Source organism: Suricata suricatta, chromosome 10, assembly GCF_006229205.1.
Source record: "Suricata suricatta isolate VVHF042 chromosome 10, meerkat_22Aug2017_6uvM2_HiC, whole genome shotgun sequence".
In the NCBI taxonomy this organism is placed as follows: Eukaryota; Metazoa; Chordata; class Mammalia; order Carnivora; family Herpestidae; genus Suricata; species Suricata suricatta.
The window spans coordinates 83092368-83120270 of NC_043709.1; the positions used below are offsets into that span (position 1 = coordinate 83092368).

The 27903-nt window shown below is 38.3% G+C and overlaps 1 long non-coding RNA gene across 2 annotated transcripts in view; it reads left to right on the plus strand.

Moving 5' to 3' along the window:
- The window catches only part of LOC115304345, an 87109-nt gene extending 67368 nt beyond the window's left edge, over positions 1-19741 (plus strand). For both annotated transcript variants that reach the window (XR_003914392.1, XR_003914393.1), the window contains 2 exons: positions 7248-7331; positions 19573-19741. This is a non-coding gene — a long non-coding RNA (uncharacterized LOC115304345). The remainder of the gene's footprint in view (positions 1-7247; positions 7332-19572) is intronic.
- Positions 19742-27903: the final 8162 nt, after the last annotated feature.

Consider the following 27903-nt stretch of genomic DNA (forward strand, 5'->3'; position numbering starts at 1 on the left):
TTTTTTAAGACATGGAAGATTAGTGTATTAAAAAAATAAGACTCAGCTATATGCTGCCTACAAAAGACTCACTTCAGCTTTAATGACACATATAAACTGAGAATGAAGAGATGGAAAAAGATATTCCATGCAAATCAAAATCAAGATGAGGTAGGGGTAACCAGAATTATATCAGACAAAATAGACTTAAAGCCAAAAACTGTAACAAGAGACAAGGAAGATCATTTTATAATAATAAAGGTGTCATTTCAACAGGAAGATATAACATATATAAATATTTATGCACCCACCACAGGAGTAAAATTAGATCTGAAGGGAGAAATAGACAGCAATGCAATAATAGTAGGGGACTTTAAACTCCCCACTTTCAATAATAAATAGATCATCCAGACAGAAAACCAATAAGAAAATATTGGACTTAAGCTCCATGTTATATCAGATCAACCCTAGACATATACAGAAACATCCAACAGGAATAAAATATACATTCTTAAGCACACATGGAATACCCTCTAGGATAGATCACATGTAAGACCACAAAACAAGTCTTAATGAATTTTAAAAGATAGAAATTATATCAAGCATCCTTTCCTACCACAATAGTATAAAACTACACATCAATTACAAGAGAAAAACTGGAAAATTCACAAATATGTGGAGATAAACAACAAAATTCTAAACCACTAAGGGCCCAAAGAAGAAATCACAAGGAAAATAAAAAAAAATATCTTGAGATAAATAAAAATGTAAACATAGGGGCTCCTGGGTCACTCAGTCAGTTAAGCATCTGACTTTTGGTTTCCACTCAGGTCATGATCTCACAATTCATGGGATCGAGCCCCACATCAGGCTCTGCACTGATAGCACTGGACCTGCTTGGTATTCTCTCTCTCTCCCTCTCTCTCTGCCCCTTCCCTGATTGTGCTCAGGCTCTCTCTCACTCTCACTAAGTTAACAAATAAACTTTAAAAAGATGGAAACATAAAATACCAAACTGTATGGGACGCAGCAAAAGCAATTCTAAGAGGGAGGTTTATAGTGATGCATGACTACATTAAGAAAAAAGAAAGATCTCAGGGTGCCTGGGTACCTCAGTCAGTTAACTGTCGACTTCAGGTCATGATCTCGTAGTTTACGGGTTCAACCCCTGCATCAGGCTCTGAGCTGTTCAGAGCCTGGAGCCTGCCTCAAATCTGATGTCTCCCTCTCTCTCTGCCCCTCCTCCACTCATAGTCTCTCTCTCTCTCTCTCTCTCTTTCAAAAATGAATAAACATATAGAAAAAGTTTTAAATAAAAGAAAAATAAAGATCTCAAACAACCTAACTTTATAACTCAAAGAAATTTTTTAAAAGAAGAGCTAACTCAGCCCAAAGTTAGTAGAAGAAAGAAAATAACAAATATTAGAATGGAAATAAATGCAATAGTGACTAGGAAAACAATAGAAAATGTCAGTAAAACTCCCAGAGCTGTTTTTTTTGAAAAAATAAAAAAAAATGATAAACCTTTAGCTGAACTCACCAAGAAAGAAAAAGATTCAAATAAATAAAATGAAAGAGGAGAGGAGACATTAAAACTGATACCACAAAAATGCTAAGGATCATAAGAAACTGCTATGAACAATTATATGTCAACAAATAGATAACCTAGAAACAATAGAGACAATCTCAGGAACATAAAACCTATCAAACTGAAGAAGAAATACAAAATCAAGAAGAAATACAAAATCTAAGCAGACTAATTACCAGTAAGGAGATTGGAACAATTAAATAAATAAATAAATAAATAAATAAATAAATAAATAAATAAATAAATAAATAAAACCCTCCCTATAAACAAAAGCCCAGGACCAGATGGCTTCACTAATGAATTCTACTAAACATTTAAAGAAGAATTAATATCAATCTAACTCAAAGTCTTCCAAAAAATGGAAGAGGAGGGAATATTTCCAAACTCACTTTACATGGTCAGCATTACCCTGACACCAAAGCCATGAAACGGCACTATAAGAAAATTACAGGTCAATATTCCTGTAAAGAGAGTGAAACAGGGGCTTATATCAGCAGTAATCAGGGTATATAATGCAGAAATCCATAAATGACAGCAACAAAGAAGGACAGGGTTGATAGCATGTGATGGCATAAGATATGTGATTGGGGGTGCCTGGGTGGTTCAGTGGGTTAAGCATCCAACTTCAACTCAGGTCATGATCTCACAGTTCATGAGTTCGAGTCCCAGATAGGGCTCTGTGCTGACAGCTCAGAGCCTGGAGCCTGCTTTGGATTCTGTGTCTCCCTCTCGCTCTGCCCCTTCCTGACTTGTACTGTCTCTTTCTGTCCCTAAAAAAACATAAATAAACATTAAAATAAAAGGTTTGGAACCCCTGGGTGGTTCAGTTGGTTAAGCGTCCAACTTCGGCTCAGGTCATGATCTCACATGACCCTCTGACCCTCCCCTGCTAGTGCTCTTGCACTCTTGCACATGCGCGCTCTCTCTCTCTCAAAAATAAATAAAACATTAAAAAAAAAAAAAAGAAATTCCCATTCTCAGGCCTGACCCCATTCCTACTAAATCAGAAACTAGTTCAGATCCAGCAATCTGTTTTAGCAAACCTTCCAGGTAATTCCAATGTGCAAGAAAATTTGAAAACCCTTGGAATAAGAGCAGATTAACACGGGCTTAACGTAGAGATGAGGAGGGTGACCCAGGAGTCTGGGTATTTTGTGGTAGCTGACATAGTCATGGATGGAGGATATACTGAGATTATACCTAGTTTCAAAGCAAATAATGGAGACAAGTGTTGAGTATTGAGGAAAGGGGGAAGAATAGCGCGGAATAGCTTTCTGAGACTCCTCACCCTAGACTGTCTGGAGAGTCATAAGTATAATATGTCCCGATGTTTTTGACATCGATGGATGTTACATGTGGTCGCCACATGAGAGCTTACACCCACCAGGAGCTTGCTCCTTCTCTCTTCCAGTTTTGTCTCTCTAGATCAGGCTCTTTGGTTACAAGTAATAAAATGGCCCTGTAAATAGATTAAATTAATTTTTTTTTATTTTAAGGAGGTAAGGATTGCAAAACAAAAAGCATAATGGTATCTACTAAAGAGTTATCTCAGTGTGTATGTGTCTATGTCTGTGAATTTCTAGGATGGTGTAGGTTAAGTAACTACTCTGGTCCGCTATAGTTTGAGACGTGGTATCAAAATACGATCATGGCTTCCAGGGGCCATCTGTATGAGCACAGTCAAGAATAAGGTCACTTCAGGGTGCCTGGGTGGCTCAGTGGGTTAAGCCTCCAACTTCGGCTCAGGTCAAATCTCGCGCTCGTGGGTTCCAGCCCTGCATCAGGCTCTGTGTTGACAGCCAGCTCAGAGCCTGGAGCCTGCTTCCGGTTCTGTGCCTCCTTCTCTCTCTGCCCCTCCCCCTCTCATGCTCTGTCTCTCTCTGTATCAAAAATAAATAAAACATTAAAAAATTTAAAAAAAAAAAGAATGTGGTCACTTCTCAAAGGAGCATCATGGGATGGGTTGTCACCTCAAAAAGTGTCTACTACTGGGCACCTGGGTGTCTCAGTCATTTAATCATTTGACTTTGGCTCAGTTCATGAGTTTGGTTCACAAGTTCGAGTCCTACATAGGGATCTCTGCTGGCAACACAGAGCCAGCTTTGGATCCTCTGTCTCCCTCTTTCTATGCCCCCTCTCCCACTCATGCAGCTCTCTCTCCTTCTCTCTCAAAAATAAATAAACATTTTTTAAAAATGTCTACTACTGACACTGTTCTAAATTAAGTACTTAGCATAATTTAGGTGAATAAGTACCTGGGATTTTCTTTTGATTGGAAAGTATTGCCTTAGCTATGCATTTCTTTACTGTCTGTTTTAAACATTGACCCCAATAATTTTATTTGTTTTTTGATGGGAATCATTTTACTTTTTCTATTTTTGTATATGTACTTATTTATTTATTTTTAATTTAAATCCAAATTAGTTAACATGTAGTGTAATAATAATTTCAGGAATAGAATTTATTGATTCATTACTTACATATACCAAGTGCTCATCCCAACAATGTCCTTCTTAATGCCCCTCACTCTTCTAGCCCTTCTCCCCACCCAACGCCCCACCAAGCAGCCTTCAGTGAGTTCTCTATATTTAGGAGTCTCTTATGGTTTTCCTCTCTGTGTGTTTTTATATCACTTTTGCTTCCCTTCCCTATGTTCATCTGTTTTGTTTCTTAAATTCCACATATGAGTGAAATCATATGATATTTGCCTTTCTCTGACTGAGTTATTTCACTTAGCATAATACACTCTAGTTCTATCCACGTTGTTACAAATGGCAAGATTTCATTCTTTTTGATCACCAAGTAATATTCCAATGTGTATGTGTGTGTATACACACACACACACACACACACACACACACACACACCTAGTGCAATTACTAGGTTGTAGGGTAGATCTACATTTAATTTTTTGAGGAAGCTCCACACAGTTTTCCAGAGTGGCTGCACCAGTTTGCATCCTCAAAAGCAGTGCAAAACGGTTCCTCTTTCTTATCAACATCTGTGGTTACCCGAGTTATTAATGTTAGCCATGCTGATAGGTGTGAAGTGATATTGCATTGTGGTTTTGAATTGTATTTCCTGATGATGAGTGATGTTGTGCATTTTTTAATGTGTCTGTTAGCCATCTGGATATCTTCTTTGGAAAAGTATCTATTGATGTCTTTTGCCCATTTCTTCACTGGATTGTTTTTTGGATGTTGAGTTTGATAAGTTCTTTATAGATTTTGGATACTAACCCTTTATCTGACATGTCATTTGCAAATATCTTCTCCCATTCTGTCAGTTGCCTCTTAGTTTTGCTGATCATTTCCTTCACCACACAGAAGCTTTTTATCTTGATGAGGTCCCAATAGTTCATTTTTGCTTTTGTTTCCCTTGCCTCTGGAGACATGTCAAGTAATAAGTTGCAGTGGCTGAGTTTAAGAGGTTTTTGACTGCTTTCTCCTCTAGGATATTGATGGCTTCCTCTCTTATGCTTAGGTCTTTCATCCATTTTGAGTTTATTTTTGTGTATAGTATAAGAAAGTGGTCCAGGTTCATTCTTCTGCATGTTGCTGTTCAGTTTTCCCAGCACCATTTGCTGAAGAAACGGTCTTTATTGGATATTGGGTTGGATATTGTTGGATATTGTTTCCTGTTTTGTCAAAGATGAGTTGGCCATACATTTGTGGGTCCATTTCTGGGTTCTCAATTCTGTCTCACTGATCTGAGAGTCTGTTTTTGTGCCAGTACCATACTGTCTTAATGATTACAGCTTTGTAAGTCTGGGAAGTCTCTGTAATCTTGAGGTCTTTGCCTCCTGCTTTGGTTTTCTTTTTTAAGTTTGCTTTGGCTATTTGGGATCTTTTCTGGTTCCATACAAATTTTAGTATTGTTTGTTCTAGCTCTGTGAAGAATGCTGGTGTTATTTTGATAGGGATTGCACTGTATATGTAGATTGCTTTAGGTTATATCAACATTTTAACAATATTTGTTCTTCTAATCCATGAGGGTGGATTGCTTTACCATTGTGTGTGTGTGTGTGTGTGTGTGTGTGTGTGTCTGTGTGTGTGATCTTCAATTTCTTTCATTAGTTTTCTATAGTTTTCAGTGTATAAATTTTTCACCTCTTTGGTTGGGTTTATTTCTAGATATTTTATGGGTTTTGGTGCAATTATAAACAGAATTGATTCCTTGATTTCTCTTTATGTTGGCTCATTATTGATGTATAGAAATGCAACCTATTTCTGTAAATTGATTTTATATCCTGAGACTTCGCTGAATTCATGGGTCAGTTCTAGCAGTTTTTTGGTGGAGTCTTTGCATTTTCCACATAGAGTATCATGTTGTCTGTGAAGAATGAAAGTTTGACTTCTTCCTTGCTGACTTAGATGACTTTTATTTGTTTGTGTTGCCTGACTGCCGAGGTTAGGACTTCCAACACTGTGTTGAATAACAGTGGTGAGTGTGGACAGCCTTCTCGTGTTCCTGACCTTAGAGGGAGACCCCAATAATTTTTAAAAACTTTTTTGTAGGTAGCAATTACCCTGAAATTGGAACATATATATTTACATAGCATTTAATAAATTAAGATATTTCCTCTCATTGACTTAAATAAGATAGACCCATTATTCTGGATATTTATAACCCTGGTGTATATGTGTCTGTGTGCATGTACACATGTATATATTTTGCATCAGATGCATATGTTTTGCCAACTATATCTGTACCGTATGACTTCTGTAAATTTGGTTAGGGGTTATTTCACACTTCTGGAGTATCACACACCTTCCCAAAATAGATTTTAATTGAGTAAGCCTTTCTACTCTCAGGTTCCCGAGATATTTTATGAAATCTAATTTTCCAAATTGTAGTGATACTTTTCACTCTTCTATAAGTTATTTCTAAATAACCTACAAGACAAAAGCAGGGACAGAGCTCCTGATACAGCTATAGCCAAGTGACAAAATAGATTCAAACCATAAAATGAAAACTAAGCTCAGAAGAGACTCTCTATGTGATCAATTGCCCATGCCTGTGTTTAAGATCTTTTCCCCTTCTTGCCTCTCCCTCCTTCCCTCCCCATACTCCTCCCTCCCTGTTCTCGCTTGGTCTGTCCAAATGCCATACTCCTGTACTTTTTTCTTATTCATCTTCATTACTTGTGATGATATTTTCTCTTTTAGGTCTCTGGAAAATATTTGAACAGCATTTGTAATGCTGGGGAAGCTCTTGTTTTTCTGGGTAAAGGCTCAGAGACAACAGTCCAATGGGCTTATGCAGAACAGATATTGGATGTTTCACAGATTAAAAAAAAAAAAAACAAAAAAAAAGTGCCCTGCCCTCGTTTTTTTAACTCTATGTATCCTTTTCATGAGATATTTATAGGAAATAAAAGCAGTAATAAAGGGCCTCAAAATACCTGTCCACTTGTGTGGTGAATTTTTTTTAACGAATTGATCTTGTGCCATGCCCTTATTGATGCTAGAGAGAATAGAAGGTGTAGGTGTTTCTAACATTTTGATAACATTCTGAATTTGGACATTTCTCTATCCTATTAGAAAAATTACTTGGCTTCAGGATACATAATTTTTGTATTAATGTCAATAAGTGTGGGGGAAATGCCACAGAGAATTTCTTAATTCATAGTTATTTTTGTTTTCAGCATTTTTCTACTTTGTTCACTGTTCTCTTATAGACGTGTGGTGAGGTATGGTGGAACTTACTCTGATTTGAAATGAACCGAATTTTTCTATCATTTCTGCAAATAGGTGAGGTGAAGGTAAGCATTCTTTATAAATACAAACTTTAGGGGCATCTGGCTGGCCCAGTGCAACAAGCTTCTGACTTTGGCTCAAGTCATGATCAGTATGTGGGTTGGAGCCTTGCCTCAGGCTCTCTGGTATCAGCACAGAGCCTGCTTTGGATTCTGTGTCACCCTCTCTCTCTGCCTCTCCTCCACTTGCTCTCTCTTTCTCAAAGGTAAACATTAAAAAAAAAAAGATAAACACAAAGTTTAAAATCTAATACTAAAACAAAGGCTAGTATTTAAATTTTAAGTGAATGTTTTTCTTGCTAAGCCCCTCTTCAACACATGTAGACACAAAGTAACACAGTAAGTTTTCTTTAAATCCCTGACTTTATTACAGTGAGATCAGTGTGTAGTCTGCCCATTCTGGATACTACAGATCTGACATCACATGGTGTCAAAATCAGTTAAGACTTACTGTCAGTTGATTTTTTTTATGCCACATGTGTTTAAAACTACAATGCCAGGTATAAATGTTGAATTTAATGTGTACATTTTGCATAAGCATACTATTTGCCACTGATCCATGCTCTTCATGCAGAAAGCATTCACAGGATGTGAGTCTTCCATCCAAAAAGTATATCTAAATTAAGAGGAGTAAACAGGGAGAGAGAGAGAGAAGTGGAAGGAGGGAGAATTGGTACCAAGTTCTGAGTGTATATTATTTATAGCAGAACGTTATATAGGATAAAAACTTTATCAATATAAGCAATGTCTTTGCAGCAGAAATAGAACAAAAAGTGGAAACAGGAAGTGTTAGACAGAAGTCCAGTAGATATAAGTATTCTATTCCTTCAGGGACTTAGCCAAAGAGATGAGGAAGAAGAAGGCAAGCGGGTTGGGGGGGAAGGGAAGATGTGAAAAGAGAGAGAGAGAAAATAGAAAGTCTATATTCCACCAAGGAATCCTCCCTGACTTTCCATTTAATTTTCTGGAAATTGACAAAAGGAAGAAAACCAGATGGCCCTTCTTCCCCTCACCCACCAAATCCTGCACCAAATCCCACAAAGCCCACTAGGGACTGCCGCTCTTGACCGTCCCTCCATAGCACCTTTGTGCCACAGCTCCAGGTCTCCCTGGCACGGGGCAGCACGGCCACCGGCTTATCACCTCGGTCCTGGATCACTGCAGTCAGCTCCCAACCAGACTGTGTTAGGATCCCCCTACCCGCTCCAGTCCTTTCCTCATCTAGAAGATTTTCCAAATTTCAATGCTGATCTCATCATCTTCATCCATTGCCTTCAAGATAAAATCCATACTCCTTATTCTAGCTTATAAAACTCTTTCCAATCTCTCCCACCCCTATCTCTACAGCCCCATTCCTCGTGTAGGGTTGGGAGGCAGCAGAAATGTTGTATCTTTGTCAGTAGTCCTTACACTAACTGTACCACCACTTGGATGACCCCATACCCCCCTCACATTTCTGTACTCCCCTCTACTCATTGCTCCTATGACTCTCCCCTCTTTCCCTGCACCCCTACTCCTGCCCTTCACTTTGCTCCGGCAACTCCCTGAAGACACAGTCCCCAAAAGCAATGCAATATGCCAGAAGAAGAGGCTCCTCGAGAAATCACTTACGGGCAGAATCTAAATGGAAGTGTATTTGAGGTCCACCCATTTGTGCAGGCATTCTCTTTGGGATACTCTTTTCCTCCCCGTATGAATTACCTTCTCATTGGAGGGCATACAATTAGACCTCAGCCCAAGCATCCAGATGGCGTCCTGCCATTCCCCTGACCAGACATCAGCCCATGGCCCGGGGTCCGGCTGGCTTTTCCTGACGAGCTGGAACAGTTTACATCATGGAGGCTCTGCAGGGGCTAAATGCTCAGACCTCCACCCTCAGCCTGACAACCTGTCTCAGTGTTGAAAACCAGTTCAAGGTAGCACTTGAGACCAAACGTGTCATTTTCCTTGTCAAAATGAAAGCTGTAAATTTTAAACCTACTGCTTAATGTATCCAGATATTGAACACAGGGACTTTTATCCTCAGCTTAATGGTCTGTCTAAAAACATCAAAAAAGATTACTTAAAAACTCTGGGCCTCAGAGGTCCTATAAAATTACATGAAGCCCCCCCTCATCTTCTCCAAGTTTTAAAAAATTTATTGGAAAACACTTATGCAATATATGAACTCCTTTTTCCTTAGATACTAAGGCTATATGCTTGATTGCTGGGGAGTGGTTAAGAAAAGCAATAGGATAAGATGAAGTTTTATTAGATTACAATCTAAAACTTTAATAGAGTTTCTGCTTCTGAGAATGGATGGCGAATCTTATTCAGCATCTTCTTGAACAGGGAAAATGTAAAAGCATGACTTTCCTCCTTTAATATAATGTGACAATAAAAAATGTCAGAACTTTAAAATTTTTTTTTAAATTCAGATATTTGTAGAGACCTGATGGGAACAGAAAGACAGAAGAAGGTAGAAAGAAAGTTAGAATATAATTATTTCCTCCAATAAAAGAAGAGTCAGAGTAATAGTAATTGCTAAAATTTTAGAGATGAAGAAATTATAACACTGGACCTTAGTAGCTTTATTAAAAGCTCACCCACAAGTATACAGTAATCTGAGTCCTTAAAAATCCACTCCATAGCCTGAGTGTCTGTGAGGCGGTGATATGGCAAAGTTTGCTCTGAAGGTCTTACTGTCATAGCTCTGAAAATTCTTTGTTGACACAAACAGAATCTTTATTGCCTCTAGGCTATAAAGAGATAGGGGTGTTTTGTGTGCAATCATTATCTTCCTGCCCAGAGAAAATGATGAACCATGAAGTTTAGAGGGATCAAGCCTGCCTTCAACTGTTGCATTAAATCTAAGGGTTCATACTGTATACTGTTAACTATTCTAGAGAATGAAATTGCTAATTAGGGGGACAAGACGTTTGGGAAAATGGAAAGCTTCCAAGTTCCTCCTGATTTCAAAATTTCCAATATTTTTAAAGCCCTATAGATTCACAGATGGTAATAGCATCATTTGCTTTACCCGCCTTAAGAGTGCTCTCTGATGTATCTGCTTCTGATACAATAACAACTCCATTACAGGCCCCACATTTAAGGTCCTTACTTTGATGCCCCAACATTTTGGTGCCGGTCTGGCTTCCCCACAATGCAGTAGCCTCATTAAGGATTACTCCCGGGCAAAGGCAGTGTCTCACGGGTTAATGAGGCTGGGCAGTCTCAGCCTGTTAGCAGCTGCTTCAGCAGCAGGCTGGGGAAAGCTCGGTTGATTTTCATTCTTCACTGCTGAGTGATGAAGGGCAACCTATATACTAGAAGTCTCGTCAGGCCACAACCTGCACTCATGCACAAAATATTCAATTCAATCCATGCCGCAGGTCAACAATTACTCCATGATATATGATACGAAGGTAAAGTCAAAGCATTTAAGGTATATAAGGGGCTAAAACCAGAGGGCTTGGGCTTGAGGTTAGCCACTATTTTGATTATTCTTTATTGTGGAAAATTAAGACTGTCTGAGATCTGATCTAGAATCTGAATAGTTCTTTAATCGATGATTACATGCATCTTGATTAATATTGTTGACGCTTTCAGCAGCTTTTTTAGCTGATAACTGAACTCATTTTGGGATACACAGCCTCAAACTCTACTACTAAACATAGTACACTGTTTTCTAACAAAAACATATTTTCAAAGGCTTGATCATTTTAATATGAAAAGAGAGTCCGTAACATAATGTTCTTTTGATACACCCGAAAGAAATCCCTCTTTGTTTGACTTCCCTGTGTAAAAGAATCACCTGGAAAGCTTGTGAAAAGATCCCTGAGGCCATTCTGCAGAGATTCCTATTCAACAGGTCTGCAGTGGGGTCTGAGAATTTACATTTCTAAAAGACTCCCAGGTGATAATGACCTTGCGGGTCCACCAACCACACTTGGAGCAGCACTGTTCTGGGATACTAATTTCTTACTCTTTCCCAGTCTCCTTTACTGGATTTTCCTCTTCTCCATGACCTCTATGACTTGTCTTACACCTCTTTTACCTTCCTTGCAGAGGCATCTTTTCAGGCTGTAGATCATATCTACAGGCTGATAAATAAAACCTGAGTTAGCCCCTGAATTCATGATTGTGTATCTTTTTGCTATTCTGCATCTCCTGATTCTCTTTTGAACCCTAAAACCTGAACCTCCCCAGTGTTTACCTGGTCCTCTCCAGGGTATACCAACTCAGCAAAGGGCACCAACCCTTGTGAAATTGTTCAAGCCAAATCTCTTATCATCTTTAATTCAATCCTTCTTCCCACATCCCACTCCAATCCACCAGTACATGCTATTGGCTCTTCTTTCATAGTCAATTGGGCCATTTCTTACTTCATACCCTGGTCATACTACCATCATCTCTATCCTGGATTATTGCTGTTATTTCCCAGCTGATCTCCTCACTTGTACCTTGTTCCCTACCCCCACTACATTTGTGCAGAGTGATCCTTTAAAATACAAGTCTGTCTGGGGCACCTGCGTGGCTCAGTCAGTTAAGCATCCTACTTCGGCTCAGGTCATGATCTCAAGGCTTGTGAGTTCAAGCCCCACATCGCACTCTGTGCAGCCCACTCAGAGCCTAGAGATGGCTTTGGATTCTGTGTTTCCCTCGCTTTCTGCCCCTTCCCTGCTCAAGCATCGTCTCTCTCAAAAATCAATTAATATTTAAAAAATTATTTTTAAATAAAATAAAATACAAGTCAATTCTCATCAGGATTCTGCTCCAAACCTTCCATAGAACTTGGAATAAAAGGCTGGAGGTCTGACAGCATCCCCTAAGGTTCTACATTACCAAACCTCTACCCCCCAAACTCCCACCCCGTATGTCTGCAGTTTGCCCTTCACTCCGGTGCCCTGGCCATACTAGCCTCCTTGTTCTTCCTGGCACACACTAAGACTGTTCCTGCCTCAGTGCCTTTGCATGTGCTGTTTCCGCTGCCCAGAAAACTTTCCCCTGGTTATCTACAGGGCTCACTCCTTCCCCCAGCTCAGCTCTCTGCTCAGGTGTCTCTGAAAGGGGCTACCGTGGCTCCCTGGCTAAAAGAGCACTCCCAGGGCTCATATGCATCACTCTCCAACCTTCTCACCCTGCTCTGCCCTCTCTGCCTCGGCACTTATCACCCCAATGACTTTTTATGTATTTGTTCATTGTTTGCCTCCCTCTACCAGAATGCAAGCTCCCTGAGGGAAGAAATTATTTTTCTATCCACTGCTCTATTCACTCTACCAGAAATCGTATCTGGCCTGCTGTATTCAGTAACTACATGAATATATTGATTGAAAAGTGAGCATCTTAGTCTGTCCAAAAAAAACCTGCTTTTTTTTCCCTCCCTAAAATGGACTACTTTTTCTTCTCAGCCTTAATCACTTTAAGATGCAGCATTTTTGCACTATTTACTTCAAGGGAATTATATGGACAATTTACTGAAGTAAAAATTATCCAGAAGACTCCAGTTTTCATTTCACACTCCCTATAAAAATTCAGCAAGCTCACTGCACTCCACCGCTGTTCCCTCATACCCATTTTCCCTCAAGTCCATAGCCCCCCAGAACATTAGCCTGAGAAACAGTCTCTTTGAGTGATCCTAGGCACAGAGAGAGCTGCCGAGTCTATATATCAAACTGATTGGTCACAGGTGGTCACAATGTGGGACAGAGAATATAAATTTTTAAACACTGTGGTAACTGCACAGAGTAATACAGCCTGTTTGAAATGTTACCACGGCTAATTAATGCAGCTCAAGGGTTCTCACACTTGATAAATACAAGAGATGGCAAAAGTCTGAAAGTTAGGTAAAGGAACCAGTATTAAAATAGCTTTGGAAAAATATACTGCAGCACACAGCCACTATTCATCCCTTACAGTGAAAAACTGTATTCGTGCTTAAAATGACTTCTCTCACTAACTTTCCACCCAACCCAATTTAATTTAACTCAATTTAGGCTTAAATGCTTATACTCTGAACTCCACTGTCTTTGAGCTTCTGAAAGAGTAATGACATTGATAGTTGAACCTGTGAACCACGATGCATGTTTTCTAATGTTATTTGTTGGGCTGCAGCTTGCAATGAAAAGCAAGTATTAAAAAAAAATAAATGCGTGTGGAGATTAGAGTCCACATTTTGAAATGTCAGTAAATACAGTATTTATGTGACAGATCATAGTGACTTGTAAAAGGCAGCCATATGTGTATCAAACTCTCAGTCTTCCTAATGTTGTTTCTTTAAAAATCTTTTATTTTTAAATCCGAAGAAAACAGCACTGAACAAGAACTATCGTTCAGACTTTTTGAGGAATTCAAGCTAAAATCTGACCTCCTCAGCCCACGGATTTTTCTCTTTCAAAGAGAAACGAGGGGAACATATCCAGCCTGTGTGCTACTGTCATATCACAACATTTAGGGCAATAGAAAGATTTAAGAAAAAGAAATCAAGGATAGAACAGTAGAGTCTTTAATGGCCTGATTCACTACTTAGCAGTGCCTAGAGGTAGTTTGCCGTGTACTTTCACAAATAGTACCATTAACAGAATTTTACATGCCTAGGTCACTTTCCTTTGATCCCAAAGAAGTCTTAAAACATTGAACAAACAACAGACTTGAGGCTACATCCCTGGAAGACAGCCACTTCTAGGGAGTAGAGGTGGTCTCCGACATAGCAACAGAGCACGCGGGACAATTTCAAACAAAGAACAAAAGCCACTGATGGTCCTTCTGAAAACCGCCCAGGATGTTAAGTGTTTTCAGAGAGTGAAATCAAACACAACAGCAGAAGGCCTATGGAGAATTTTCCTAGGAGATGAAACCCCCTCTTAAAAGTGATTAAGTCCTTAGTGGTCATCACAGACCTCCAAATTCCATGGTCCCAGATCCATAAACCACATCTCCAAATGCACTGAAATTATATCTCGGGCATAAGCTTTCTTTTGTTCTGATGCCAGTTTGTAAGAGATCTTCACATGAACAAAAGCTTCTGTCTTTACAATAATCATCTTTCTTTAGAAAAGGCAAGCAATATACTTTTGGGATGCCAAGTCACACAATAGAGGAAACCAAATAATTCCAGGGAGGTTTGATGAGCCCTCAGCAAATCCTACAACAATTCTAGTCATCTGTCACTCAGGAAGTGTCTCAAAAAGAATTGTGTGGCATTGCTACTGTCTATTACCTGTAATGTTCTGTTTGGTTCACTTGAGATTTTTTTTTTAAATATATAATGAATGCATTCAATAATTGTTTGAATTGCTGCTGTGCGTTCTGTCATAAATGGTTTATGGATAACCATCAATTGGTTCTGCTCATCAGTCTAACAAGTTCAATGTACTACTCAGAGCAAAGGATGACTATTTATTTAACAGCTCTTGGCAGGAAAATTTGTTGCATGCCACAACTTTACAAAGAACATTAAAATCAATGACAATTTATAAACCAAAGGCTGGGAATTATGCTTTGGATTCCCATAATTCATCAGAATAAAGCTGTCAGATACCTTTTATTATAAATTAATAGCATGTTGTCTAAGAGTGCTGCAGAACAGATGTTTAACCAGTTCGGTACTGACATCTAGTGGACAATGAAAAATATTCCCCCGTTTTCTCCCAACTGGATTTTCCCTTTTTTCACAAAAGATGCCCGTTGCCGCTGCATTTGTCAGACTTTTTAACGTACAAGGAGTTGTACATGAGATCAACTTCTGTGCATTTGGGTTAGAACTAACCAAATGTCATAGGTTTGAACTTTTAGGGATCATCATTGGCAATATGTACTTAACTTAAAACATACTCAATAACCTTTTTTTAAAATCTGTTTTAAAAAAAATGACAAATATCATCATACAATGGCAACCTCATATAACATAAATGTTTTAGTATTCTTTCATACTTGGGGACTTATTTACTTCTTATTCTCTACTATTAAATTAACTGCTATATTAAAGCATTGACTTTCAACTCCAATGCTCTCATAAAAAAATAGAACTATAGTTCTAATTTAGCTCTAACATAAACATTTACTTAGCTCATATATGATTAAAAGTTAGTTTAACTTAACTATTATGAAATCTTCTCTCCACTTTAATATTATTTATAAGTGGCTGATACATTGCAAAAACAGAGAGAGAAATATTGAGAGAAAGACTACTTATATGCAGTGTTTGTGGATTTTGCTTCTTTAAACAGTATTTTCAGGTTGGTATGCACAATAATATTCCATAATCATGAACATATTTAATAACTTAAAACTATCCTCATCCACTGGCAACCTCACAAGTCCACAGTCTTAGCAAAGATAGCCCTTGGGGCAGGGCTAGAATTTTTTTTATTCAGAGGCTTTCCATATGTTCCATGTTACCTGATCTAGACCCATGCTGGACTGGACTTTCCAGGGGATTAAGGAGGTTACTGAGGGCACTCCCTTCAGAGACTTTGGAATGCAGAGTACCTGAAAGTGAAGAAAACAGAAATGAAACCAATGTTCACTATGCACCTGCTTCTGAGTCTCGCACTATGATAAGCACTTCACATAAGAGATTAATGGAGTATGGGTCAGGGATGAAAATTAGTGGTCCAATCCAATATCCCTGAAAGAATGGTATGTGCTCCAAGACCAGCATCAAGCTGATATTTCCAGAAGAGAAGGATTAATGCCTCTTTCTAACTTGATTGTTCCTGAGAGACAACTGGTAAAACTCAACCAAAATCATAATATCCTCATTCCACTTTACTGAACCATAAAATGGTGAGAATGGTATATGAAACCACCTTATAAATTTCGTGAAGTTTATAAAATCTATTTTAGGTTACTTCAAAAGCAGTACATTACAATTATTTTGGAAGGCCTATGTGATTATTATGAAGGTGAATAAGTAGAACACAATATCCTCCCGCAATAAAAAGAAACCAACTTCAGGAGTTCTTTATGTGAAAGTGGGGGGTAAACTTGCTTACAGCATAAACCCACAATTTTTAATAGAGTAATGTAAAAAGCTATTTCAGGATTTTCATGGTTTTCTTATTTAGAAAACTCTACCATCCAATCTCAACCTTCAGATCTCTGTTTGAACATCTTTCTAAACAAGCTTTTAGCAAGTCATTAAAATAAAGACATTGCATGAATGAGGACAACTGGGCAGCATTTTACCAACTAACACGCCCTCTCAACGGGCAGCACTGTTGTGTTAGTAAACGAAAAGTAGGCTGCCTTCTGCTGTCATGAATTACTAACTTCTTTTCATGAAAGAACCCTTATCACATGCATATCAGTCTTTACTAAACATTCCCTTATTTTTAAAATAATTTTTAACTCATCATACTAACTCCCATATTCTCATCAAAGCTACGGGCCAACACTAACTCCTATATAGATATTTCCAAGACCTCCATTGATGGAAAAATCCACAAATGCTGATGCACAACTGTCACATTCAGCTCTGGAAGCCCTGAGAAAAGCAGATCACAGCAGGCAAGGCCTGGGAGCCAGATAGATTGGACATTCAAAGGCTTAAGGGTGAGGGAAAGGCAGATCTAGAAGCCTAGGGTGGGTGTTTTAACTTAGGAAGGAAACTGATTGGGTACAATAAAAAAAATCCTCTTAGTGTGGATAGGACAACCAGCAAATGGGACCCATAGGTCTCAAAAAGAAAGATCATGTAGAAGAGACTCAAGCTGAACTTTAATCTTAGGAAGAGTCACTTCCCCTTCAATTACTCCCCGCTGTGCAGACAAGTCAGGGCCAAAAGTGCACCAGGAGAACCAGACATCCACAAGGGCAACTTCCTCCAGATTAACAAAGGGGCAAGTTGTTACAGTGATAATAATTTTTATTAAAACGACCCTTATTATTTTAGGTTGTGACTGAAGTAGTTAAAATCATTACACATTAGGTCTGGATGGGGCCTCAAAGAATATTTAGTCCAATTCCTCAGCCTCAGACAAAGAAAAGAGCCTCAGAGAGGTTAGAGGCATTCAGAAATCAATAATACAATAACTGAGTGCCATGACAACATGGGATAGGAGGTCATCACAGCTGAGACTCAGGAAGCCATCAGGCCCAGGGAAGATTCAGGGTGGGGTGTAGTGGGGAGAGGGCGAGGTAAGGCTGGGAATAAGATTAGAGGGTGACTTCTAGAACAGAGAAGACCCATCCCAGAAAAGCATGGGCAAGCAGAGTTAGAATTCTCAAATAACCAGAGAAGACATGAGCAAGGACACATCCAGGTGCCCAAGACCAGAACCAGGCTTATATCAGAACTCAAGTAGTCAAGTGAGAAATCAACATAAGCTATAGAAGAAAGGAAAACAGAACAATGTGGATGAATAAGAACCCAGAGATCCACAAAGGAAAAAAGACAGGCTCACAATCAAAATTGAGATTTCAGCTCCCCTAAACTCTGCTCAGAAAGTAAGGTATTTTAACTCAGGCTCAGAGATTCTATATGGTTCTCTGGAGACAGGAGTCAGTTCTGGCCCAGCTAACTTAACAGATGTGAGCTGATTATAGGAGCACCTGAGTAAGGTGGTAAGTATGTGGGCCAGAATGTCAGGAGGGCAGACCCTTACTATCCTGTTAGTTGGATGTACTATAGATACCTGAAGCCATGAATCAATTAGATGTGTGATTTATACATGTGCACAAGGTATTTGTACACCCATGCACAGACCACAATTAGGAGACATTTATGTTTATTTCATCACTTTATTTCCTTCCCCTCAACTTTCAGTCATTTTACTGTTGGTTAATAGTCTTTCTACCACAGATTCCCCCAAAGTACTTTAAAATTATTTCCCTGGGTAAATTTACATCTTCTATTTATTTTTCAACTTTGTTTATAAAAATGTCTACTTTAAAATGTCATTTCCTAAAGAGCCAGGGTACATATTTATTTAATAAATGTTTAGGCTTCTTTTGAATCTGCTTTGTTTTCTGTGTCCAACTAGGGGCTAAGAAAAAGACACGCCGTGAATTCAAATCAGTCTGTTTTCCAGTTGAAAATTTTGTATCTAAAGATTTTGAATCTTACCTAAACATACCAGAAACCATCTTTTTACTGTGTATTTTAAAAACTGAGTAAAATATAATGATGAAAAATAAAATTACATCTCTATAGGAATTTTTAACTGAATAATTTCAGGTCTGTGACTATCAGAAGAAAAAAATATGGGTGGTTTATAAATTAATGTATTTAATGAATGACTTATAGTTAATGGACTTTACTTAAGTCCCTCCATCAATCTGTCACTAAGACTTTTATCTTTGAATTTCAGAATGAAAAGCTAAACTATTATTTGGAGAAATGGGTGAACATGGGGGGCCTATTGAAAACTCCAACAGTTTTCTATGTATTCCTTTTGATATTTTATCAGTAAGGTTTTAATAGCTACACAAGAACTGCATGTTGATGTTATGTGATAGTCCCAAGCAGAGATATCAATGACTGTAACTGTTGAAATAACTAAATATCAACAGTAAAAAGACCTCCAGGATGGTAGAAAAGAACATCACAGAGGGGGGAAAGTGAGTTGCTGGCCAACATGTAAACAAGAATTTAACTCTGTTTATTTCTTCCTTCCTTCAGATATATTGGAGAACTGCTTTGTGGCTTGTACCTCTCATGGTCCAATTTAATATCTTCCTGTGTTTTCAGAAGGCAGTTTATGAAATCTATTGGAATATTTCCAAGAAGAGAATAAGAGATACAGAGAGAAAAAGAGAGGGGAAGGAAGGAAGGAAGGAAGGAAGGAAGGAAGGAAGGAAGGAAGGAAGGAAGGAAGGAAGGAAGGGAGGGAGGGAGGGAGGAAGGAAGGAAAGGAAGGAGGGAGGGAGGGGGGAAGAAAGCAGGAAGGGAAGGAGAAAGGAAAGGAGAGGAGAGGAGAGGAGAGGAGAGGAGAGGAGAGGAAAGGAAAGGAAAGGAAAGGAAAGGAAAGGAAAGGAAAGGAAAGGAAAGGAAAGGAAAGGAAAGGAAAGGAAAGGAAAAGAAGGAAAGGAAAGGAAAGGAAACTCATAGGAACTTAAGGTTCATAATAATGTCCTTGCAAAAACTTTCTAAGGCCCCCACTCCTGTCTTAAATTCCATTATTTTATTCTAGTGATTTCATCAAAATAGTGATCCTTGAGAATAAAGAGTTTTGTTTTGCCCCAAAATCAGAATATCAGAGAAAGAGCAAGACAAATTTCCCTGAACTCCTGCATCTATTTTCAATCCTGATTTGATCTCCTTCAGAGACTACAAAGCTGATCAAGAGAATTTCGGAAGCACAATAACAGAAGACCCATCACTATGGCACACCATAGCAGTGGTGTTGCTCAGGTATATTCTCACTAATTGTGAAATAAAGGAAAATGACTGGGAAGACGGGGCTTTGAGACCATTGTATGGTTGCGGTGTGTTGCACGAAGCCAAAGAACGTACTAAGACCTCTTCAGCTTTAAGGACCCAGATGCCATCCACTGCATCTCTGAAACTACTGAGGTTTCTCCCTCAGTAGTCAGCACTCAGAAACTACTGAGGGCTCTCAGACAAGCAGCAGAGCAGACTGTAACCATCTCCTCCCCAGACTCTTTCAGGTTGCTTAGGAAAACGTTAAAAGCTTCAACCTTATTTTATGAAATCTAAACATGGAAATTCCCAAGCTGCCTTGCTTCCAACCTCTGAAGTGTACCCATGCCTCAGCAGTGTGTTATATAAATGCTACTCAGTGTATGGGTGAGTTTTGTGATTTGCTATGTACATGACCTACAGTTAACTGTCTACAACAGCATTGTCCAGGGTGGTCTCAGGGAGCAGAAACTGACTCTCTATACATACATACCTGGCTTTTTAAAAATTCAAAATGTAAAAATGCCAGCAAAGATAAATCTTTGCACCAGAAGATGTCTCAGAGATCATTTTGTCTAAATTCCTCATTTTATAGATTCATTTATTCATTCATCTGACACATGAATCAATTAATTAATTAATCCCAGAATTTCCCAAAGACTTTAAATGACTTGCTCAGGGAAATGAAATATGTGTTCAGTGTTGCACAGAAATTTAAAGAGTGTTTAAAATACTGTATGGAACCATTTATATGTGGATTCTAAAAACATAAAATAAAAGCTGATCTCAGAGAATAGAATGGAGGTTGTGCCAGGACGGGGGAAAGGTGGGAATGATATGGGAAAGGGTACAGACTTTCAGTTAAAAGATGAATAAATTCTGAGGATCCAATGTATAGCATGGCGACTATAGTTAGTTATATGGTACTGTATACTTGAAATTCGCTACAGTAGATCTTAACTGTTCTCACCACACACACATATAAGTGTTAACTACATGACACAATGGATCTATTGGTTAAACTGATCTTGGTAGTTATTTCATTATATATTCATTATATATACATATATATACAATTCTATTTGTCAATTATTCCTCAATGAAGTTGGAAAAATTTTTAATAGAGTTTAACGTTACCTAAATTATCATCCATATTGCTTCAACTCTTCCAGTATTGAGAAGTGACTAATGATATGCCCATGTCAATCAAATCAAAGCAAAATATTAGAAACATTTAGCTCCCCAGTAACACTCCTTAACGAGCCTCTGTACGTTCTTTCTCCTTCTAAATTCATCAGAGTTCCTCTTTTTTTCCCAGTGGCAAAATCATGTGAAATTAATCACAGACCAAGGGCAGCAAACTTTTTCTGTAAAGGGCAAGATACTTTAGGTTTGCAGATCATACAGTCTCCATCTCAATTACTCAATTCTGTCATCATAGTACAAAAAAAAGCTGTAAACTATAAATAAAGTAATAGCCTGTGACTGTATTTTTTTAAAACGTTATTTACCAAAAAAGTTTGAGGGCTGGATTCGGCTCACAGGTTGTAGTTTGCTGACCCCTGTTATAGGCTATTACCTGGGTGTATAGCAGCCAACTTACCATCTTTCTTGAAAGATAAATTGCCTTTTCCTCCCATTAAAATTCTCATCTCTTAATGAAATCCTTAACTAGTGCTCTCCAACAGAACTTACTGCCATAATGGAAATGTTCTATATCTTTTCTATCCAATATCATCACCACTAGCCACATCTGGCTAATGGGAACTTGAAATATGACTAGGCAACTGAGGGACAGAATTTTAATTTTATTTAATTTTTATTAATTTGAATCTAAATAGTCATATGTGGCTAAAGTCTTCTCTGTTAAACAATATAGCCTTAAGGAGAAACAAAGAGCATTAGGCACTACTTTAGATAGATCCAAAATATTGGAGTGTCTATTGTTCCCTCAAATCACAATGTGTAGATAGATACTTATACCACTATGCCTATGACCAGCCCTGGGCATTTCAAAAGGATTATTTTGTTTTGTTTTGTTTGTTTCACAAAATAATGCTTTTAGATAACTCTCCAAGAATAAAAAATAAAATTTAATTGTAAACTTTATATTTTTAAACACCTTAAGAGTCCATCAATTGGATTAAATGTGTAATACTTTTATTTCTCTTTATATAGCACTGTGTGAAACTTGAGTTCATAAACAGATTTCACCTACAGTTGCAAGACTTGACTTATTGCTGTCTTCAATATGCTTGCTACCCTCTGAAAATACAGGAACAGAAATGAATTAGTATACTACTATGTTACAAACTCCCTAATGAAGGAATATATTTCACTAATAGAAACAACTAAATAGAACAACTAAACTGCCTAAGACTGGATGAATTACAGAAGTATAAAAAGAGGAGGAGCCCTTTGAGTTGGGCATTGACCAGGAATAGGGCAGAAAAAGAGAGTAGCTTTAACATAGTCAGATAAATAGGGAGTCATACTGTTTTGGGAGAATGATGAGAATCTGGTATGACTAGTATGTAGGAGGGAGGATGGAAAGGGCTAGAGATAAACTCAGGAAGGTAGACTAGAACCAGATTGAAAAAGCAATTGTATGTTTGGAAAATATCTTGCAGACTCTGAGGAGTTATTATAGATTTTAGAACTGAAGAGCTGACCACAATTAAGATCTTTGTTACAATTCTGGCAACAGCATGAATATACTTTACAAACACTGGAGGTAGGATGAGTGTGCAAATAAAATCTTTGTATTATTTTTTTAAGTAAGCTCTACACCCAAGGTGGGGCTCAAATTCACCACCCCAAGATCAAGAGACACATGTTCTGACTGAGCCAGCCAGCTGCCCCAAAACCTTTGTATTAATTTTTAATGCTGAAAGTAAAAAAGATTAAGATCCTATATCACTGGATTAATGATCATGAATGTTACCCCAAAACTTGGTAAAACCTAAACAAAAACAGAAACCTTGGTAAAACCTAGATCAGAGGTCAGAAACTTCAGGGGATCAAGCTAAATGTGGCCCACAAATGTGTTTTGTCTTCCAGTGTTCTTTGAATAATTTTATTTGGTTGCCAATATTTGCAAATCAGGGGATTTCACATAAAAATCCAGATTTCTCTCTAGAATGTTCATTTCCTTTTAAAAATCATAAGATGGAGCAGAACTGGGACTTCATTCTCTCCTGGCAACAATCAGCGGTCACTGGGTTGCAGCCACTCACTCCCCACAGAACAGCCATCCTCTAGTTTTCTAGGCTGCCCACCACTTCCTAGAACTTGACTTCTATTTGGTTTCACTCTTTTATAATACCCACCAGGCCTCAAAGGCATTTGAGTTTTTTATCCCAACTTAAGATTTGGTTGAAAATTTAAAACTTCATTTGGTTTCAGAAATTTTCTCTATAAATATTAGCTTCTACAATACCTACTGTATTCATATTTATATAAATATGTTCATATAAATATATTTTTATATATGCAATGGAATATCACTCAGCCATGAAAAAGAATGAAGTCTTGCCATTTGCAGTGGTATGGATGGAGCTAGAGTGTATTATGCTAAGCGAAATAAGTCAAAGAAAGACAAATAGCAAATAATTTCACTCAAATTTGGAATATAAGAAACAAAACAAATGAGCAAAAAGAAAAAAGGGGAAAGAGAGAGGCAAAGTAAGAAATAGACTCTTAGGGACACCTGAGTGGCACAATCAGTTGAGCCACTTTGGCTCAGATCATGACCTCACAGTTTTGTGAGTTAGAGCCCCATATCGGCCTCTGTGCTGGCAGTGTGAAGCCTGCTTGGTATTCTTGAATGCACACTTTCTCTGCCCCTCCTCCACTCATGCTGTCTCTATCTCTCAAATGAAAGAAAAGAAAAAAGAAAAAGGAAAGGAGAAGAGAGGAGAGGAGAGGAGAGGAGAGGAGAGGAAACAGAGAACAAACTGATGGCTACCCGAGGGCAGGTGGACACTGTGATGAGTAAGTAGGTGATGGGGATAAAGGAGTGCACTTGTTGTGATGAGCACCGGGTATTGTATGTAAATGTTGAATCACAAAATCGTATACCTGAAACTAATATTGCACTTCATGTTACCTGGAATTTAAATAAAACCTTTAAAAAAAAATAGCCACAGGGCATCTGGGTGGTTTAGTCAGTTGAATGTCCAACTCCTGATTTCAGCTCAGATCATTATCTCATGGGTCATGGCATCAGCCCCCCACTGGGCTCTGTGCTGACAGCAAGGAGCCTGCTTGGGACTGTCTTTCCATCTCTTTCTTCCCCTCTCGCTCACTCTCTTTCTCAAAAAATAAACTTTAAAACATACCCACTATATTTTTATTCCAACCACAGTAGGACTTAATAATGCTGCTCTCTTTAAAATACTGAATATTCCTGGGGCACCTTCGTGGCTCAGTTGGTTGAGCAACTGACCCTTGGTTTCAGTTCAGATCATGCCAGGGTCATGAGATTGAGCCCTGCATCACGCTCCTCACTGAGTGTAGATACTACTTAAGATTCTCTTTCTCTCCCTCTGGACCCCTCCCAAATTTGAATGCTGTTTCTCCTTCTCTCTCTTTCTCAGATTAATTAATTAATTAACTGAATCAAATACTCAACATTCCCAAACTATTCATTTACTGAGGCATAGCCATCCTTCTTGAATATCTCCATTTCAAAAAGGTAGAATGAAATACTAAATTAAAAAAACAGAAAATATCGTATGTTAGGCATAATCAGTTCTGTTGCTTCTTCCGTCAGACCTTGTACAGTTGACAAGTGTTACGCCCAACTGGCTTTCTCGAGATGACTTATAGTGTACATCGTTGTGTGCCATCTTCCCGGTGACCTCCTGGCAAGTACAGAAAAGCAATTGTCAGGATTTGGCCAATCGGGAAGCTTAGGCTTGGAACTAGCGGAAAAGTCCCCAGTTATTCCAAATGTCTGGTAAACCCATGCATTCTGAGATAATCTTTCCAGTTGGAGCATAGAGGTGCTTATCTGCTTAGTATCAATTAAGATGCAAATGATGTGCAATAGTGCAGGTCAAATCAGAAATCATTTGAAATTGGAGGAGTTGTGGTACACCAAGCCCTTGACTGAGAAGATGCTGTAGCTTTGATAATACTCCTTAGCAAATAACCAGACGTCCATAATATGACAGTCAGTGAGAGATAATATATTTTCTTCTTGATTGGTAAAACTGTGAACATACTTGTTCATGTGTTTCTTTAGAACTATTTCTATTTTATAAAATATTGGATGAAAGTGAAACATGTTTCTTGCATGTTGGTAGAAAGCCTCTGTGATCTTACACAGAACAGAAAAAAAACACATTTACTTTATAAGAAATCTGTATTCATTTGAAGACTCAAAATGGGAAGGGGATGAAGTTGTGAACTCATGAATAAGTTTCATTGTGATCGTATGACCACAGGGACAGGAGGGCAAGGAAGGTTTATTGGGAATCATTTTCTTGGTCATTTACTGAGAGTTTAGAATGTCTCACTCTGCTAAGTTTTTTAAATGGAAACTAACCCAGAGGATGGATGGCAGAAATTGTTTCACCATGTGGATCCCTATCCTGGAACCATAAGTAATCATGACCTTTAAATCCTAGATCCTACTCTTAGGACAAATTTTGAGAGAGAGAATTCTGTCAAGTTCTCAGTTCTATAAATAGCCTCACAAAGCACTTAAGAAACCCCCACAGAGCTGCTGCACCCTAGGAGGTGCAGCACAAAGACAGCTGTCTCCACTGGAGGCTCAGAACTTTGATTCCATTTGACTCTCTGCTAGCTTCTGATACTGAGTAGAGAGTCGGGGGAAGAAGGTCATTTTGCTAGCTGGGGCTAAAAATTCCTCCTTTGTCATCTTGACCGAGCTAATGCAGATGATCAAATGCTTGAGGAAAAATACTAGCCAAGGCTAAATGGCAGGTAGTCAAATAGGAAAAACAATCAAGAAGTTGGAGGCCCAGGACTGTATCTCTGAGGCACAAGCCTAACCTGAATTCTACCAAGGAGCCTTGGAAGTCTCTAGAGGAACACCCAAAACTACAGACTCTGTGTTGTCAAAGCATTTGCATTCCACGGTTGATACGTTCTGTTTCACCTCAAAGAAAAAACAACACAGTAAAAAAAAGGAAATCTGTTTTCTATCCACACTTCTCTTAAGAACTTCAGTCTTGCTAAGCAAATTCATTTTAGACTTTGCCTGGGGACTAATTTCTGTATCAGGATAATTTAATATAGCATTCTAACTCAGGGGATGGGTGGAGGTATCTTCCATCAGCCATTTTGAAAGGAACTGTCAAAAAGTCCTCAAGTGTAGTTCTTAATCCCTTACTCTGTCCCTAACCCATCTATTACGTTCTAACCAGATTCTGTAATCTATCATAGAGGACTTTCTACTTTGTTCATTTCAGCGTTGTGTGGATTTTAGGAGGACATACATGACAAACTCTCCTAACCAACCTCCACCGGCAAACTGGCCGATTGAGTGGACCTCCCTTCCCTCTCTCACTCTTCCTGATCGATGCCCACAGCACACTGATTGCTCAGCTAGTGGGCTCGGTCTGTGCTCACCAGGCTGCATTTGTTCCCCATCCTGTGTCAGTTGTATTTATTCTAATTATGTAAATTAATAAAAATAAACCATTTTAAATGAATGTGAAAAGTTATCTCTATGAAAACTAAATTGAATGTTTGAAGACTTCATAAAAACTAGTTGCAAGAAGAAACAAAGAGTAAAAAACTAGGTAAGAAGAGACAATTGCAAAAGATTGTAGTATGGTGAGGTGTGCTTCATAACAATTTAGAAGGTTTCCATATTGCTTCATGAAAATCTTTAATTTCTCTTTACTTTAAATAAACCAAAACTGCATGGTTGGAATAATGGATGATTTAGGAAAGAAATACCAAGCAGAACTCTAATCAACAAATCCATACTTGATGAAGAGCCTTGTCTCTGCATCAAAGTGTTGGTAAATTAATGTACTTTGAAATGTTTTAAGCTAAAATAAAATGTTTAGGATACACATGTCTCACTTTTATGAGCCTGGTTTATATCACCTTCTTCAATTTATCAACCACTACCAATCTCAGTTACATCAGATAAGAGGACTTCTACTCACAATCATTTTATTTAAATAAAGATTTTTTAAGTTTTTTATACTAGGGGCACCTGGGTGGATCAGTTTGTTGGGCGTCCACCTTCAGCTGAGGTCACAATCTCATGGTCCATGAGTTTGAGCCCTGCATCAAGGCTCTGTGCTGACAGTCCAGAGCCCGGAGCCTGCTTCAGAGTCTCTGTCTTCCTCTCTCTCTGCCCCTCCTCCCTCACACTCTGTCTCCTTCTCTTTCTCCAAAATAAATAAACATTAAAAATTTTTTTTTATAAATAAAGTTTTTATACTAGATTAGCCTTTCAGAGGATAGCAATCCCTATATCCACAATCATCCTTATAAAAGAATTTTATTATATTAAATACAATATATATATTACTAGGAGTGCTGAAAAAATGTTGGAAACTTAAAAAAGACTTTCCTGTGTAGTCAGGAACTGAGCAAAAGTATGGCTTAAAGATTCTATCATCAGCCTCTGCTGTAGATACAACAACACAATACAGTTGCAACACTGCTGTGGACTGCTGCAGATACAGTACACAACACAACACAATTCCATCCTGTGTATTTCTTGGTATTTGTCTGAGGACTTGAAGTATAGACCATGTAAGACACAAGTGAATTCTCTGAAACTGTTAGCCACTTGCTTCTTAGCGACTGCTAGCCCTTCTTGAAATGCTCATACATTACATGCATTTTGAATGCCTTATGATGCTGAAACCCTGGCCTACTCCTCACCATATTATTTAATCCGTTTCTGGGACTCACCTTCATTCTCTTCCCACTCTGTGCCTCATAAAAAGACTCAAAATGAGAGTATCTCTTTACATGTTACTTGGTAACATTTTTTAACCATTTTAAAGTGTATAATTTTTATAAGTGTATAATTCAGTGATGTTAAGTATATCCACAGTATTGTGTAACTGTCACCACTATTTCCAGAATCTTTCATCATTTTTTTAATGTTTATTTATTTATTTTGACAGAGGAAGGGGCAGAGAGAGGAGACAGAGAATCCCAAGCAGGCCTTGTGCTGAAGCACAGAGCCTGATGCAGGGCTCAAACTCACAAACTGTGACATTATAACCTGAACCA